Source organism: Coenobita brevimanus, chromosome 76 (genome assembly GCF_032717465.1).
Source record: "Coenobita brevimanus isolate Jiangsu-jjx chromosome 76, ASM3271746v2, whole genome shotgun sequence".
Lineage (NCBI taxonomy): Eukaryota > Metazoa > Arthropoda > Malacostraca > Decapoda > Coenobitidae > Coenobita > Coenobita brevimanus.
The window spans coordinates 29556903-29571965 of record NC_137029.1 but is presented as its reverse complement, the minus strand read 5'-3'; the positions used below and the strand labels follow the sequence as shown (position 1 = coordinate 29571965).

The 15063-nt window shown below is 42.1% G+C and overlaps 1 protein-coding gene across 1 annotated transcript in view; it reads left to right on the top strand.

The window, feature by feature from the left end:
* Positions 1–15063, top strand: part of LOC145408238 (very long chain fatty acid elongase 7-like) — a 124316-nt gene that overhangs the window by 464 nt on the left and 108789 nt on the right. The gene's annotated exons all lie outside the window — the stretch shown is intronic.

The following is a 15063-nucleotide window of genomic DNA, read 5'->3' as shown; positions in this document are numbered from 1 at the left end:
GCTGTTCTGATGTTTAAAATTGTCGTTGCCCGGATGCAGGTTGAACGTTACGGGTTTTGTGGGTAGTGAGGATGTGTCGGAAGCAACCGTCGCCTACTCGCCACTCACGCCACCACCACCACCACCACAACACCCGCCTGCACCCTCACACACACCTCACTCTCACCAGGCCCGCCAAACCTGCAACCACTTCTCCCTGATAACTTCTTTCTCATTTTACATGTCGTGCCTTGAAGATTTTGTTCACCCAAGCTGTCAGAATTCCACCAGTCACTCAACCACACCCATCGTTTCACCCAGCACCTGTGTTACCAAACCCGCCTAAGCTTTTAATTACACTGAGATGACATTTATCTGATACTGCTTTCAGATGATTTAATTCAGCTTAGATAATCACAACAAACCGTCCCCTCTCCCACTCAACCACACCCCACCTCATTCTCAGTCACCCTCACCTTCACCAACTCAGCCAAGCCTATTAACCACGAAAATAAGGTTCATAATGTTTTTGCTGCCTTCAGATGATTTTATTCAGCCTTTTAGGGGTTGATATAGTCTTCATGAACGCCTTTCCTAATTTACTTGGCATTTTCCATAATAATACAGTAGTTTGGAGACTGAATAAAAAAATGTACTCATAGTGAAGGACTTAATTTATTCTCAGCCCTAATGAGAGGTCGAAAGTCATGAACCTTCTTTTATTTGGTTATTTACGGAATTTTGTTGCTTCGTTGAGCATAGTAGTAGCCTGTGGTAGCCAAGCAAAGGGTGAAAAAGACATCCAGCAGCCCCATTCACATCCGACATCTTAATATTGTGGCTACCAAGAAGCTCTTATATATATCCAGAGGTCTTTATTGTTATGGCTACCAACAAGCTATTTTTTCCAGAAATCTATTATTATGGCTACCAACAAGCTATTTTATACTTAGAAATCTTAAAATGGCTCCCATTAAGCAATGTTATACCCAGAAATCTCTGTTATGGCTACCAACAGCAATTTTATATCCAGAAATCATGTTATGGCTGCCAACAAGCTATTTTATACCCCGAAATCTTAATGTTATGGCTACCAACCAGCGATTTTTATGTTTTTCGTGGTGTAAGGGGTTAGGTGTTTTCGCGAGCTCCTTACTGAAAGTAGGAACTCGACTCGGACACTTATGTGCTCATGCCGGCGGCGTGTAAAAATAACCATTGGAGCATCTGCCATAAGTTACGATATCGGAGTAGGCTAGGCGAGCATTTTAGTAGCTGAAGCAACGTTATTGTTATTATTATTATTATTATTATTATTATTTTGTGATTGTAATGAAGGTAGTATGCAAGAAAACATCCATGGATGAAAAAAAGCGATTGCCTAATGCGTGCGTTGGCAACTTCACCTCACAGTTGCGTTCATTGGTGGAGTGAGAGGGTGTTGCAGGCTGGGTATGCACACTTACCATCCCCTCATCGGGTTTTAGTTTGCATAAAAAGAAGAGGCATGAGCAGTTGCACTCTCACTTCCTTATCCTTGCAGTAGATAAAACAAAATAAATCGATAAATAGATATTGATATGTATAAATAATTGGGCTGATAATTTTCCTCAGCCTGTCTAGTATTAATTTTGTAGAAAGGAGAGAGAGAGAGAGAAATGTCTTATAATCCTCCTTGTACCTCCAGCAATAATGTAACCAAATACATGAATACACAAATACAGTTACTTTTGAGGGAAATTATCGTAAGCTCGTAAGTGAAGAAATTATCGTAAGCTCGTAAGTGAAGAAATTATCGTAAGCTCGTAAGTGAAGAATTTATCGTAAGTTCGTAAGTGAAGAATTTATCGTAAGGGGAGAATTTATCGTAAGCTCGTAAGTGAATCCGACTTGAGACCACTAACACCAGCTCATCCCAGCCAGTCAGTGTAAGCCACCCCTCTGCTGGCTTTTGTTACTTCAGAGCCGTGTTGAAAGTTGTTTGTAGCCAACTTTCACACTAAGAGGCACGTCTTGAAGGTGTTTGTCATACTAACTACCTTTTCCTCGCTTGATATACCAGACGATAACGATTTAGTGTGATTTTAGGGTTATAGATAGCTAGAGCACTATAAATATTTAGATGCTGTACTCATTTCACTCTAACTTGGCCCAAAATTGCTGTATCTCCGTAGTTAGGAAGCTAGAACACTATAAATATTTAGATACTGTACTCTTTTCAATGTAACTTGGCCCAAAATTGCAGTATCTGTAGTTAGCTCGAGTACTTTTTAAATATTTAGATACAACACTCTTCTCACAGTAACTTGGCCTGAAATTGCTGTATCTCCGTAGTTCTATAGTTAGAGTACAGTATATGCTTAATACTATACCGGTCCTCTTTTCATTGTAACTTGGTCTAAACTTGCCATACCTCCGTCCTTAATGCTGACTTGTAAGAAGATTAGCACTAAAAGACAGGTATAATGCTAGTCACGGAGAAGTGCTACATAGGGAAGATTGAAGAGCCTTAGGATTATTCTTTCTGCCATTGAGCCATGTAACAAGCTACAAAAGGACCAAAAACTGACACGGGTTAAGGTGAAAAAATTGTCAATGTCTCGAATTTATTTATTTTATCTATTTTGAAATCGATAGGTAGATGATTTTGAAATGAGATCTGTCGGTATATATTTTGTAGCCATCACGGAATCATCGGTATATTAAAATCCATTTTTGCACATGAATGTTTTTGAAATGAGATGGAATACGGGAATAGTTTGTATGGCTTTCACGGGTATGAGGTTGTTAGTTATGAAGCTAATAAGTCACGGCCACAGAACACTCTTAGGCACGGAGGTCATAATGCTGTGGGAGGGTTTTTGCCCGTAAAATTAGTGGCTGTAATAAAACACGATTACTGAGAGAGAGAGAGAGAGAGAGAACCATATATCTTAACCACGTCAGTATAATGATGCAATCCGTTTTTATTACCACCAGACTCCTTGTATCGGGTATTTGCCATAAAAGAGGCATTGCAGACTAGACTGATTCACCATACCAGTAGCCATCATTAACCATTTAGTGAAGGAAGTAGAGCCTAGAATGATTAAAACAGCAAACACAAAAGTCCCAGTGTGTTTGACGGTAATTTCTGTATCTAGCAGGGGATGATAAAACATGTCTGATTTTACTTTATCTCGTCTGACCTCACCGCTAGGCCTATGTGGGTGCCAGGTGATCAGACTAACAATTTAGGTGATCAGACTAAGAATTGAGGGTTTTTCATGTATAATCTTTGAAGTTATGGGTTTTCTTACACGTTTGCTCACTGACCTTTATGTATCGTTGCAGACTATACTATTATGTGAAGTTCAAGGTGATTAGTCTACTAACTACAGGTGTTTCACATATAATCTTCAAAGGTTATGGTTTTCTTACACCTTCGCTTTCCGTCAGACTTTACAGATTCTCTCTCTCTCTCTCTCTCTCTCTCTCTCTCTCTCTCTCTCTATCAAAGGCTTTTTATTCAGTTTAAGGGACTTTTTTAATTGGAGGAGTTAGATATAGCCATTATTAACCTGCTCAGAAAGAAAAAATTCAGAACTGAGTAAAATCGTCTGTAAGTAGCAAGAATAAACTGTCATTGGACTGGAGAGGGTAATTCCTTCTCCCCGATGACGTATATCTTAGTTATTGCGGCCACCAGACGATTTTATTCAGCTTTGGAGAGATTATTCATACAAGAGATAACTTTAGCTTTTCATTGATCCCTTCACCACCAGAGGCCTTCCTTCAGAATAAAAGAAAATCGTCCATAATCGATTTTTCATCTGACATATCCATAACCTCTTCCAGCTCAATCGATGTCCAGTAGTAGCCAGACTGGAGGACAAATTTGACTAGTAACCAAGGAGACTCGTAGCAAAACTAATTCTCTCTGAATTTCATGCAACCACGACTTAGTATTCAGGGTGTGCGAGTGACAGTTCCCTCAGATGAAAACAGACAGACAGTAGTGATAGGAACAATAAATAATTTTCTGGTTCAAGGGGTTAATATGAATTCGGCCGAGGGTCTGAGGGGAAGGAGTAGCGACTGAGTGTGAAGAAAGGTACAGGTGTGGACTTGAGTATACAACACGAGTTTCATGGCACCTGGCCAAGTTTCTCCTGTTGCCTGTTAATGTGCAGGGAGACAGTGATGTGAATTGCTTGCCATGCTACGGAATGTGACAGTAGTTTCACCCCTTGAGCAAGTTTCACCCCTTATGCATGTTAGTTCCGCCTGGGTTTGTTTGTGTGAGAGCTTTCAGTACTTCTAATGATGTTTGGTATTAGCCTTTAATACTTCCAATGATGTTCAGTATTAGCCTTGACTATAAAGTGTGTCCGACGATGAGCCAGCTTGATATAGTAAGGGACAGAAAGTTTACCATATATTCCACCCCTTCCACTTGTCACTTTCATGTGCTGGCTTACGTTCTTTTGCTGAGAAGTTTTGATATGTTTCTCTGCCCGTAGATGAATCTATTTGTGATGCGTCAGGTAGGATAGTGAGAGACGGTCACAGCTTTCTCTTGCTTGTTTTACCTGCTGGCTAGTATTCCTAAGCTGAGAGAGGCTTGGGATGTTTCTCTGCCCCTAGCTGATTCTCACCTTTAGGGAGGATAGTTGGAGACGTTCACAGCATTCTCTTGTATGTTTTACCTGCTGGCTAATATTCCTAAGCTGAGAGAGGCTTGGGATGTTTCTCTAGCCCAGGATGACGTTCACAGCTTTCTACTGTTTGCTTTCTCTGCTGGCTAGTACCGGTATTCCTAAAAGATGAGATAGCCTTGGTATGTTTCACTGTCCCTAAGTGACATTCATGTCTTTCTGCAGCTTGTTTTCCACTACTGACTTGCGTTCTTAAGCTGAGAGAGACTAGGTATGCTTCACTACTCTTTGATGATCCTCTCTGATATAATGCATCAGGAGGAGAGCGGCGGACGGACATACTGTGGGATGATATCAGTGTGAAGTAGATTTGGTGGAACAGTAGGTAAATTCTTGTCCCTGAATACTTAGAACCATCTCTCTCTCTCTCTCTCTCTCTCTCTCTCTCTCTCTCTCTCTCTCGTCTTAATTTCACGGTGATGTAACATTGCTGAAATGAAAGAATGATACCCTTGTAATGAAACTATGTATTGTGAAGATAAAAGTTGACCAGACGTGACCCCTTCTCAGCCTATCTAGTTAGTTTTATCGATTTATAGTTAACTTGACATAGTGATATTCGCTTTTATAATTTCATGCTCTCCTAGATTGCGTGGAGAGAGAGAGAGAGAGACAGAGAGAAAGAGAGAGAGAGAGAGAGAGAGACTAATGGGAACACAAAACAACCCAGTCCCCGTCATTTTCAAATATCACGGCCAAGGTCTAGAAAATACGGCACAGCAATTTTCAGCAGACCTTGATGGTGACTACAACAAGAAGTACAATTATCCAGTAAACGTACAATAAGAACATTATAAATCAGTAAATGTGAATGCAGGTTATCCGTACTGAATGATAGAGGAAGCCATTTGGGTGCGACTGAGGGCTGCGTGTAGTGAGAAGGAAAGTGTATGATTGGTTTGGGTAGAAGGAGAACCAGTGAACAAGAAGTGATTTGGGTCGGGTATGTATTAGGCCTGTACATGAATTAAAAAAAAAAGGAAAAAGTGAGAGAAAAAAATCCGTAACTTATGGGGGTAGTAGCTAAAATACAAAACATTATGAAGGTTAAAAATAAATCCCTTCCAGTCGCTACGATATAAAACTAAATAATGGCAGCCTGGATATGATACATGCTAGGTAAGGATGATTAATTTGCAGTCTGAGGTCACGGATATGTTGGTAGCAGGTCAAGTGGGTGAGAAAAACTGTGGATATTGTAGTAATGTTGTAGTGAAAACCCCTCTTGCATTAAAGGATGTGTGGATAAGGAAAACATTAGGATATTAGTCGTGGGTTAGCCAGTGTGTGGTGATGGTAGCTGTTGAATGGATTGCCAGAGAGAGAGAGAGAGGTTGTGAACGTCTTTAAAATTAGGCTACTTCACTGCCATCACACGCAGCCCACTACTGTCTCTCCGTAAATAGGCAGCGAGAAGAGGTGTGGGATGCCAGAGTTTTAGTACCGAGAGAGAGAGAGAGAGAGAGAGAGAGACTGGCGAGGAGACTAACAGAAAGGTAAGTTTAGAGAGAGTGAGTGTTACATATATACAGACTACACAGACCTTTTGGCTCGGTGTGGATGACCCGCCCACCTTAAAATGAATACAAAGACTCACTAGCTAATTGCAGAAGAAGAAAAGACGAGGATAGCATAGGAGAGAGAGGAGAGATGCGAAACGTTTTATGCTGCAAGTGGTGATATTTTTTGAAATAGCTACTGAGAGAGAGAGAGGGAGAGATGTGAAACGTTTTGTGCCGCAAGTGGTCATATTACTTGAAGTACTGAGAGAAAGAGAGAGAGGAAGCAGCGTGAAAAGTGAGAAGTAGAGGCAGTTAACGATTTACTTTAGTTCCCCCCTGGCGTGGAGTGGCACAGCTGCTTCCTCATATAATTACCCGAAGAACCTCCACCTACATGGCCACCATCTCTCTCTCTCTCTCTCTCTCTCTCTCTCTCTCTCTCTCTCTCTCTCTCTCTCAGCGCTTCCCCTATCATCATTATCAATACTACAGGTGTCACTCTTCCCACTGTTGTATTCCTGTTACTCTAACTGGACCTAAAATTGCCATATCTCCATCCTGAGTACTGATTTGTAATATTACGCTAGATTAACACTAGAATTTGATACTAGTCAGGAAAATAATAGTACGGTATCTATTTGAGAGGATGTAGAGCCTTAGTATTGTCTTTTTCTTCCACCGAACTACGAGAAATAAGCTGCCAATGGACAAATATCTGGGCCAAAATAAGTGAAGATAGTATAGTACCGACAATGTAGCCTATCATCACAACTACGGTACTACCTCTAGCATCAGTACTATCACCACCACCTGCCACGTCCACCATTACCATCATAATTGCCATTACCTCATCCATCATCACCACCACCATCACAACAACTATCACTACTATCACAATTATAGCTGCCGAATTCTCTCGGGTTCCCTCATCGCTAATCAATAGACACACACACACACACACACACACACACACACACACACACACACACACACACACACACACACACAGGAGAATATGATTTGGTTTATGCCTTAGTTAACCCACTGAATACAAAAGGCTCGTCGTAGTAAGGTAGTATGGCGGTAGCAAGGAAAAAAAAAACTAATATTAAATACACTTTTCATCTTTTTAGCACGAGGGAATCTGTTCTTCTGATGTGGCTAAGAGATTTGTCGCTACTGAGAGAACTGGCAAGAGATACATGCATACTGGGAGGATTGATTAGAATATTGCTGGGTAGGGGAGTGGCCGTCTGAGCAAGTGTGTTTACCCCAGCTCAGAGATAGAGAGGGGGGGGTGGAGGAGAGGTGGCTGAATGAGAGAGAGAGAGAGAGGAGGGGGAGTGGAGGGGAGGTGGCTACATGAGAGAGAGAGAGAGAGAGAGAGAGAGAGAGAGAGAGAGAGAGAGGATATGATCAGCGAGAATGTGGCTGATAGAGGGAGGGAGGGGGAGAGAGGATGAGAGTGAGTAAGAGTGGGTGAGTGAGTCAGCTTACACATATTTGTGCATGCGATATGCGCGCGTGCGTGCGTGCGTGCGTGTGTGTGTGTGTGTGTGTGTGTGTGTGTGTGTGTGTGTGTGTGTGTGTGTGTGTGTGAAGCGGGAAGAGAGAGTGAGTAGGAGAGTGGGTGAGTCAGCCTGCCTACACAGCTCTGCCATAACCCAGAATGCTGCCGTTTGTGGGTGTGGGTGTGGGTGGGGGGGTGAGTGGGAGAAGGTGTGGGTTTATGTGCAAGGTGGTCGGGAAAAGCAGAGAAATTAGGTAAGAGAGCGATCCCACTATCATGGAAAATTAGCCACAAATTACATGTGATTTGGGTAAGATTAAATGGCTTGCAGGTGTGTCGACGATGACGTAATGCGCCCGCTGTAACGTCACGACTCCCCTGTTGACGTGGGTATGACGTGATGAGCCTGCGCATGCGTGGAGAGAGGGGGGGGGGAAGAGAGAGACTGTTGGTAAGAGGTAAACAAGAAGATTGAGGAAATTACTTAATACTCTTGTTGACATACGAGAGAGGAGGAAAGCAAAAAAGAGGAAGTGACTTAATAGTATGTCGTGTGTGTGTGTGTGTGTGTGTGTGTGTGTGTGAGAGAGAGAGAGAGAGAGAGAGAGAGAGAGAGAGACTTTCCTCCTCTGTGACTTCATGTTTGCCGGTAGTAGACCAAATTGACGCAAGCAAGGATGTTACTCTGATATTCACACTTCCTACATGTTGGAGAGATGCCAGATGGGGGTATTAGGCTTCCCCCCCCTCTCTCTTTCTCTCTCTCAGACCATTCTAGTCTAGTAATTATAACGACAAAATATACATAACCTCCCCCTCCCCTTCCCCACTTTTTTCCCACCCTCTGTATTGCAGTTCACGTTTTCTCTTTTACCTCACCAGTATTAACCTCTTCAGTACGATGGCCTCTATTATTACCACCAGACCTCTACTTTGCTTAAGGGAATCGTGATGCGAAAAGATTAAAAACGATACGAAACAATACGAATTCCGTATGTAATTCGGACTGATTTTTGTGTTACCGATATGTGTGACTGGTGCACCTTTATTTATTTACTCATTATTATTTATAACTATAAGATTTTTTAAACAAGCAAATCCTCACTGTCAAAGGCCTCTCAAACTGTGTGGAGTAGCTATTCTCTTTCCTTGTTACTGGCACACGTGGGATTTTCAAAGTCTGATACCACGTGATTTTGCTCGGTCGTGAGAAGGCATTTAAGGGATTCATTAAAAGAGTTAGATTTTGCTCTAGAGAAAGCGACCAAAAGGTTAATTAATAAGGACTGATAATAAGGGGCCGACCCGCAATACAGGAATGACTCGGCAGCACCACCACCAATAATAATTATAAAGTCTACGGTCTTATCAGTCCACCTTTCACAGATCAGCTGGGCTACTGAAAGACCGGAGCTGTTTTCAGACCATGCTAACCTGTTTTTGCCATTTACCTTTGGAGTGTTAAAGAGATACGGTAGTTAAGGCCATATTAACGTGTTCGATACAGGTAGGATGTGTAAATTTGGCTGTGCTGGAGGGAGCTAAATATACGCTGTTTGTTAGAATTTATGCCCACACACTCGTATTGAAGTTGTTTTTAGCGTGAAGACAAGAGCGTCGATCAGAGTTGTAGCTAATTTATGCCACTTATTTCACTACCCAAACCATGAAATCCACAACAGAGCTTTCATTTTAACATTGCCCAGGGTTTAGTACTTTTACTTTCATTTTTACTTGGTCCAGACTTAAGTTCTTTTGCTTTTGCTTTTTAATTGTGCCCAGATTTTAGTCCTTTTGCTACTTCTTCCACGTAGCTCAGTGACGGAAGAAAACTGTGGCTCTACATTCATTCCTTGGCTCCTTGTCGTAAGCGTTAAACTCTTGACAAGCCATTTTTCAAGAGGGAGACATGACAACTTTAGGCCAAGTTAAATTGGAAAAAAAGTATCTTATGGAAATGTCCTGTTACTTAGAGAAATAAGGAAGAGGTGTTAGGGACCGTACGCCCACGAAAATACAGTTCAGCGTGGGGTGATATCCACAGGTTGCTTCCTGGACACCTTCCCTGCAACCTTCATCACCATTGGGTCATTCTGTACTCAGTGTCCCCAAGGTCGGCCACTCCAACCCACAGATGGTCAGGTCAGGGCGAGTATGGGGGGTCCCTGGCTTGTGGACCTGGCAGCCTCCCTAGCACTTCCACTTTTTTAGGGTAGTTCTAGTTATTGTATGTTAATTTTCTCTTCTGTTAGGTGAAATGTCTGTCGGCATTAAAAAAATAACGGGGATTCAAGGTATATTGTGCAGAATTGTCGGTATTGAAGAAAAAAGCATAAAATACCGAGTTTGAAGGTATTTTTTGCAGAATTGTCATAAAAAATATGAATATACCGTTATTAACAACAAACTTTCTAGGTATATTTTGCAGAATATATCCACTTGTTGGCTTTCACGACCGGGACAACTCTAGTACTATGTTTGAGCTGACGCCGAGTAGTTTTATTCAGTCGAGAGTGAATGTAGGAGCCTGGATGTTGTTATTGTCACCATTAAACCTCATGAAGCGACAGATTTATTTTTACGGATAACAGGAGACGAATTTATACAGCTGAGGGTTAACAGGAGACGAATTTATACAGCTGAGGGTTAACAGGAGACGAATTTATACAGCTGAGGGTTAACAGGAGACGAATTTATACAGCTGAGGGTTAACAGGAGACGAATTTATACAGCTGAGGGTTAACAGGAGACGAATTTGTACAGCTGAGGGTTAACAGGAGACGAATTTGTATAGCTGAGGGTTAACAGGAGACGAATTTATACAGCTGAGGGTTAACAGGAGACGAATTTATACAGCTGAGGGTTAACAGGAGACGGACGAATTTATACAGCTGAGGGTTAACAGGAGACGAATTTATACAGCGGACGGTTAACAGGAGACGAATTTTAAGGGTTAACAGGAGACGAATGTATACAGCTGAGAGGTAACAGGAGACGAATGTATACAGCTGAGAGGTAACAGGAGACGAATGTATACAGCTGAGAGGTAACAGGAGACGAATGTATACAGCTGAGAGGTAACAGGAGACGAATGTATACAGCTGAGAGGTAACAGGAGACGAATGTATACAGCTGAGAGGTAACAGGAGACGAATGTATACAGCTGAGAGGTAACAGGAGACGAATGTATACAGCTGAGAGGTAACAGGAGACGAATGTATACAGCTGAGAGGTAACAGGAGACGAATGTATACAGCTGAGAGGTAACAGGAGACGAATGTATACAGCTGAGAGGTAACAGGAGACGAATGTATACAGCTGAGAGGTAACAGGAGACGAATGTATACAGCTGAGAGGTAACAGGAGACGAATGTATACAGTTGACGGTTAACAGGAGACGAACTTATACAGCTGAGAGGTAACAGGAGACGAATTTATATAGCTTAGAGTTAATATGTAGTGCCTGAGTGTTAGTATTTTCCTTGATGTTATTGGTGCAGTCTTCGTCGATGAGAAAGATAAACCTGAATAATATATATAAATGACCAGTGACGTGGAGTACCGGTGAGGGCGACACCTGTGGAACTTACCGGTAGATCAAAACTGGGACGATGTTAGCCAGACCCAGCCACCCCGCCTGTTCCTGACCCAGTTTCCAGACACCCTGCCCCAGTTCCGCTTTCAGCCGTCCACAAGTCTTCATTCTCAACTTCCCCAACGTTATGCGGCGAATATTTGAGGCTTCTCTTTACAGACTTAAGGGTCGGTCTTTATTCTTTTATCTTTTTTTTCGTCTTCATCAGTCAGTCAATCAGTCAGTCAGTCAGTCATCCATAATCATCATCATCATCATCATCTTGCTTTCCCAGGATTGCTCTCCACTGTTGCAGAATTTTCAAAGCCTTTTGAGATGTAGATTACTGTAGCTAAACAGATCAGTAATGCATTGATATTCGGCTGTGTAGCTCTAGACGCGTGAAGAGAAGTATAATTTGATTGTGGGAGTGTGTTTAAGCTGAAAACACACACACACACACACACACACACACACACACACACACACAATAAGGGCTGGCTGGTGAGAGAGAGAGAGAGAGAGAGAGAGAGAGAGAGAGAGAGAGAGAATGGCTAACTGTAGCGAAAGGGTTGAAAGTTTTATGAATGAGGGTGCTGTGAGTTGGCGGACAGGGCGACGTGTAGGCGATTTGTTTGTGGTCACGCCGTACACGGTTAAGGCGTCTGTCTATAGATAGAAAGATAGACACAGTTAGATAGACAGATGGGGAAAGTGCTGACGGGAGGCGATTTGTTTGTAGCCTCCCACTCGGAGACTATGGCGTCTGTAGGTAGAGAAAGATTGGTACCGTAGATAGATATATTACATAGCCTGATAGCAGAATAAGACAATACCACGGCTGTACTGTACATTTTACCCATAGCACTTCTTCGTGACTACTATCATATTCTAAACTGTTACAACTCGGCAATGAAGATGGAGAGGTGGCAATTTTAGGCCAAGTTTGAGTAAAATGGAGGTAGCTCACTCCCTTCCCACTTTTTTTTTTTCCTTAGGCCTATTTGTTGCCGAATTACTTTTACTTCCGACCCGAGCCGCTCAGTTTGTTGTCTTTCGTTACCAACACCCTCTGCAATATTGGTGTTCTTCGGTACTTGTGTGTGTGTGTGTGTGTGTGTGTGTGTGTGTGTGTGTGTGTGTGTGGTTTGTGAGTGTTTGATTATGGTTTGAGTGTGTGTGTGTGTGTGTGGTTTGTGAGTGTTTGTTTATGGTTTGTGTGTGTGTGTGTGTGTGGAGGCCGTAGTGGTGATAGTAATGTGGTACGAGGTGAAGGCAGGCCTCACCTCAAACCAGTTGTACAGGAGGAGTCAGAAGTTTGTCGAATATTATTTTGTCGTTCACATCCTTTAGTTCTCAGTATCCTCTGCTGGTTAATACTTCACCTCTTCTGCTTCTCACCTGTGCTCTGCTGGCTGAAGTTATTTCACACTTTTTTCTGCTGTGTTATTTCATCTTATGCCTCTCACTTTCCACTGCTGACTAATATTTCACCTCTGATACTTCACACTTTCCACTGCTGACTAATATTTCACCTCTGATGCTTCACACTTTCCACTGCTGACTAATATTTCACCTCTGATACTTCTCACTTTCCACTGCTGACTAATATTTCACCTCTGATACTTCACACTTTCCACTGCTGACTAATATTTCACCTCTGATACTTCTCACTTTCCTTTGCTGACTAATATTTCACCCCTGATACTTCTTACTTTCCTCTGCTGACTATACTTCACCTCAGATACTTCTCACTTTCCTCTGCTGACTAATATTTCACTCCTGATACTCCTCACTTTCCTCTGCTGACTAATATTTCACTCCTGATACTTCTCACTTTCCTCTGCTGACTAATATTTCACCTCCTCTGTTTCTCACTTTCCTCTGCTGACTAGTATTTCACCTAATTCTCTCAAAACTCTGCTGGCTACCTCTTCTCACCTTGCTAGCTAATATTTGTGATCTGAGGTATGCATGGTATGTTTCTTTGACCATAGATGATTCGCTTTGATGTAATTCGTCAGGGAGGAAAATGAGCGAAGTGTGAAGTAGACGCAGGGAATGGAGTAGCCTAGTAGACGCAGTGGATTTGCCTTCTAGACGAACTGTTGTGCCTGACTGTACCTGCCGTGTTTCCTAATGCAACTGAACTTTTCCTTCACCCACAGCCTCGAGTGAACCAGCTGAAGTTACTCTTTGTGCAGTCAGACGGAGCACCTTTTTTCCTAACACGCCGGTCACTTCCTGGTGATTGTTTCCTAGCCCGTGGATGAGTTTCTGTGCAGGTTTTTGTTGTATATCGATCACTTTCTTGTCAGGTTTTCGTTGCCTAGGGATTTGAGTTGTTTTTCGCTGTTTATTGATCACTTTCCATAACAGTTTTTCATACTGCTCTGATCACTTTCTGGACACTTTTTCGTTGTATATTGGTCACTTTCAGAACAGTTTTTTCATAGTACATTGATCACACAACATGGATTTTTTTTTCTTTGCCTATCGATCACTTTATGAACAGCATTTCGTTCTATGCTGATCATTTTCTGAGTAGTTTTTCGTAGCTCTTGGCCCCATGCTGAAGAGATTTTCGTTATTGACTGATCACTTACCCCAGTTTTTCGTACCACATTCATCACCTTCGGGGCTGTTTTTCATACGATATCGATCAGTTTTTTTTTTATACTTAACGCCTTTCTAATGACGTATTTTATTCTTGATAGGCTACTGTTAGACTGTTTATTTGTTTATTTATTGCATAGAAAAAGTCCCCTAGTAGTGTCGGGACTATATCTACCCATCTATCCCCCCCCCCCCCGGTCAAAAAATCCACCCAGTGCTGAATAAAATCGCCTGATAACATGGGGAATAATATAAGGATGGCGCAGCTCTAGGCATCGCTCCAAGACGCCTCGCTAACCTGTACTACTTTTACTTTAACTTGGCCCAGATTTTCGTCCCTTTGCAGCTTATTCCATGTACCTCAGAGGCGGAAAAAGATAATGCTGCGGTTTTACATGCTTTCCTTGGCTTGCTTCGTGGCTAGTATCATCTAGTGCTGTTCTATTGCTACAACTCGGCTTTCAGAATGGAGAGACGGCAATTTTAGGCCAGGTTATTGTAAAAATGACAGCTCTAGTGACTGCTTCCGACTCCTCTGCTTTCTTGCATTTGTAGAATTAAGGGCAAAAGTTCGCTTACCATTCCACTACTGTACACCAACTTTACACTTAGAATATGTGGGTCACTTTATATGTCACTTTCTTGATGCATCATATTAGAGAGAATAGTCTATGGGCAAGAAAACATCAGGAAGCCTGTCTCAGCTTCAGAATATTAACCGCAGAGGAAAGAAGTAGAAGCGGTGAAATATTAACCAGCAGAGTAAAGTTAGAATAGGTGAATGTCCATCACTTCCTCACTGACGAATGTAGGCAGGGAAACATATAATCGTTTTTTAGCATAGAAATCTTAACCAGGTGAGGGACATGGGAAGTGGAAGAAGTGAAGTATTAGCCAGTAGAGGGAAGCAAGAAGCAGAAGAGGTAAAATATTAGTCAGCAGAGGAAAATGAGATCTACAAGAGGTGAAATATTAGCCAGCAGAGGGAAGTGAGAAGCAAAAAAATTTAAAATATTAATCAACAGAGGGAAGTGAGAAACAGAAGAGGTGAAATATTTGCAAGCAGAGGGAATAGAGGAGGAGAAGTGTGATGATATTATCTGGCATACTTTTGTTCCATACTGTAGTATCGTTGAATTGTGATGCTGATATCTCGGAACTGGCTTTGTTTGCCTATCTGTATCT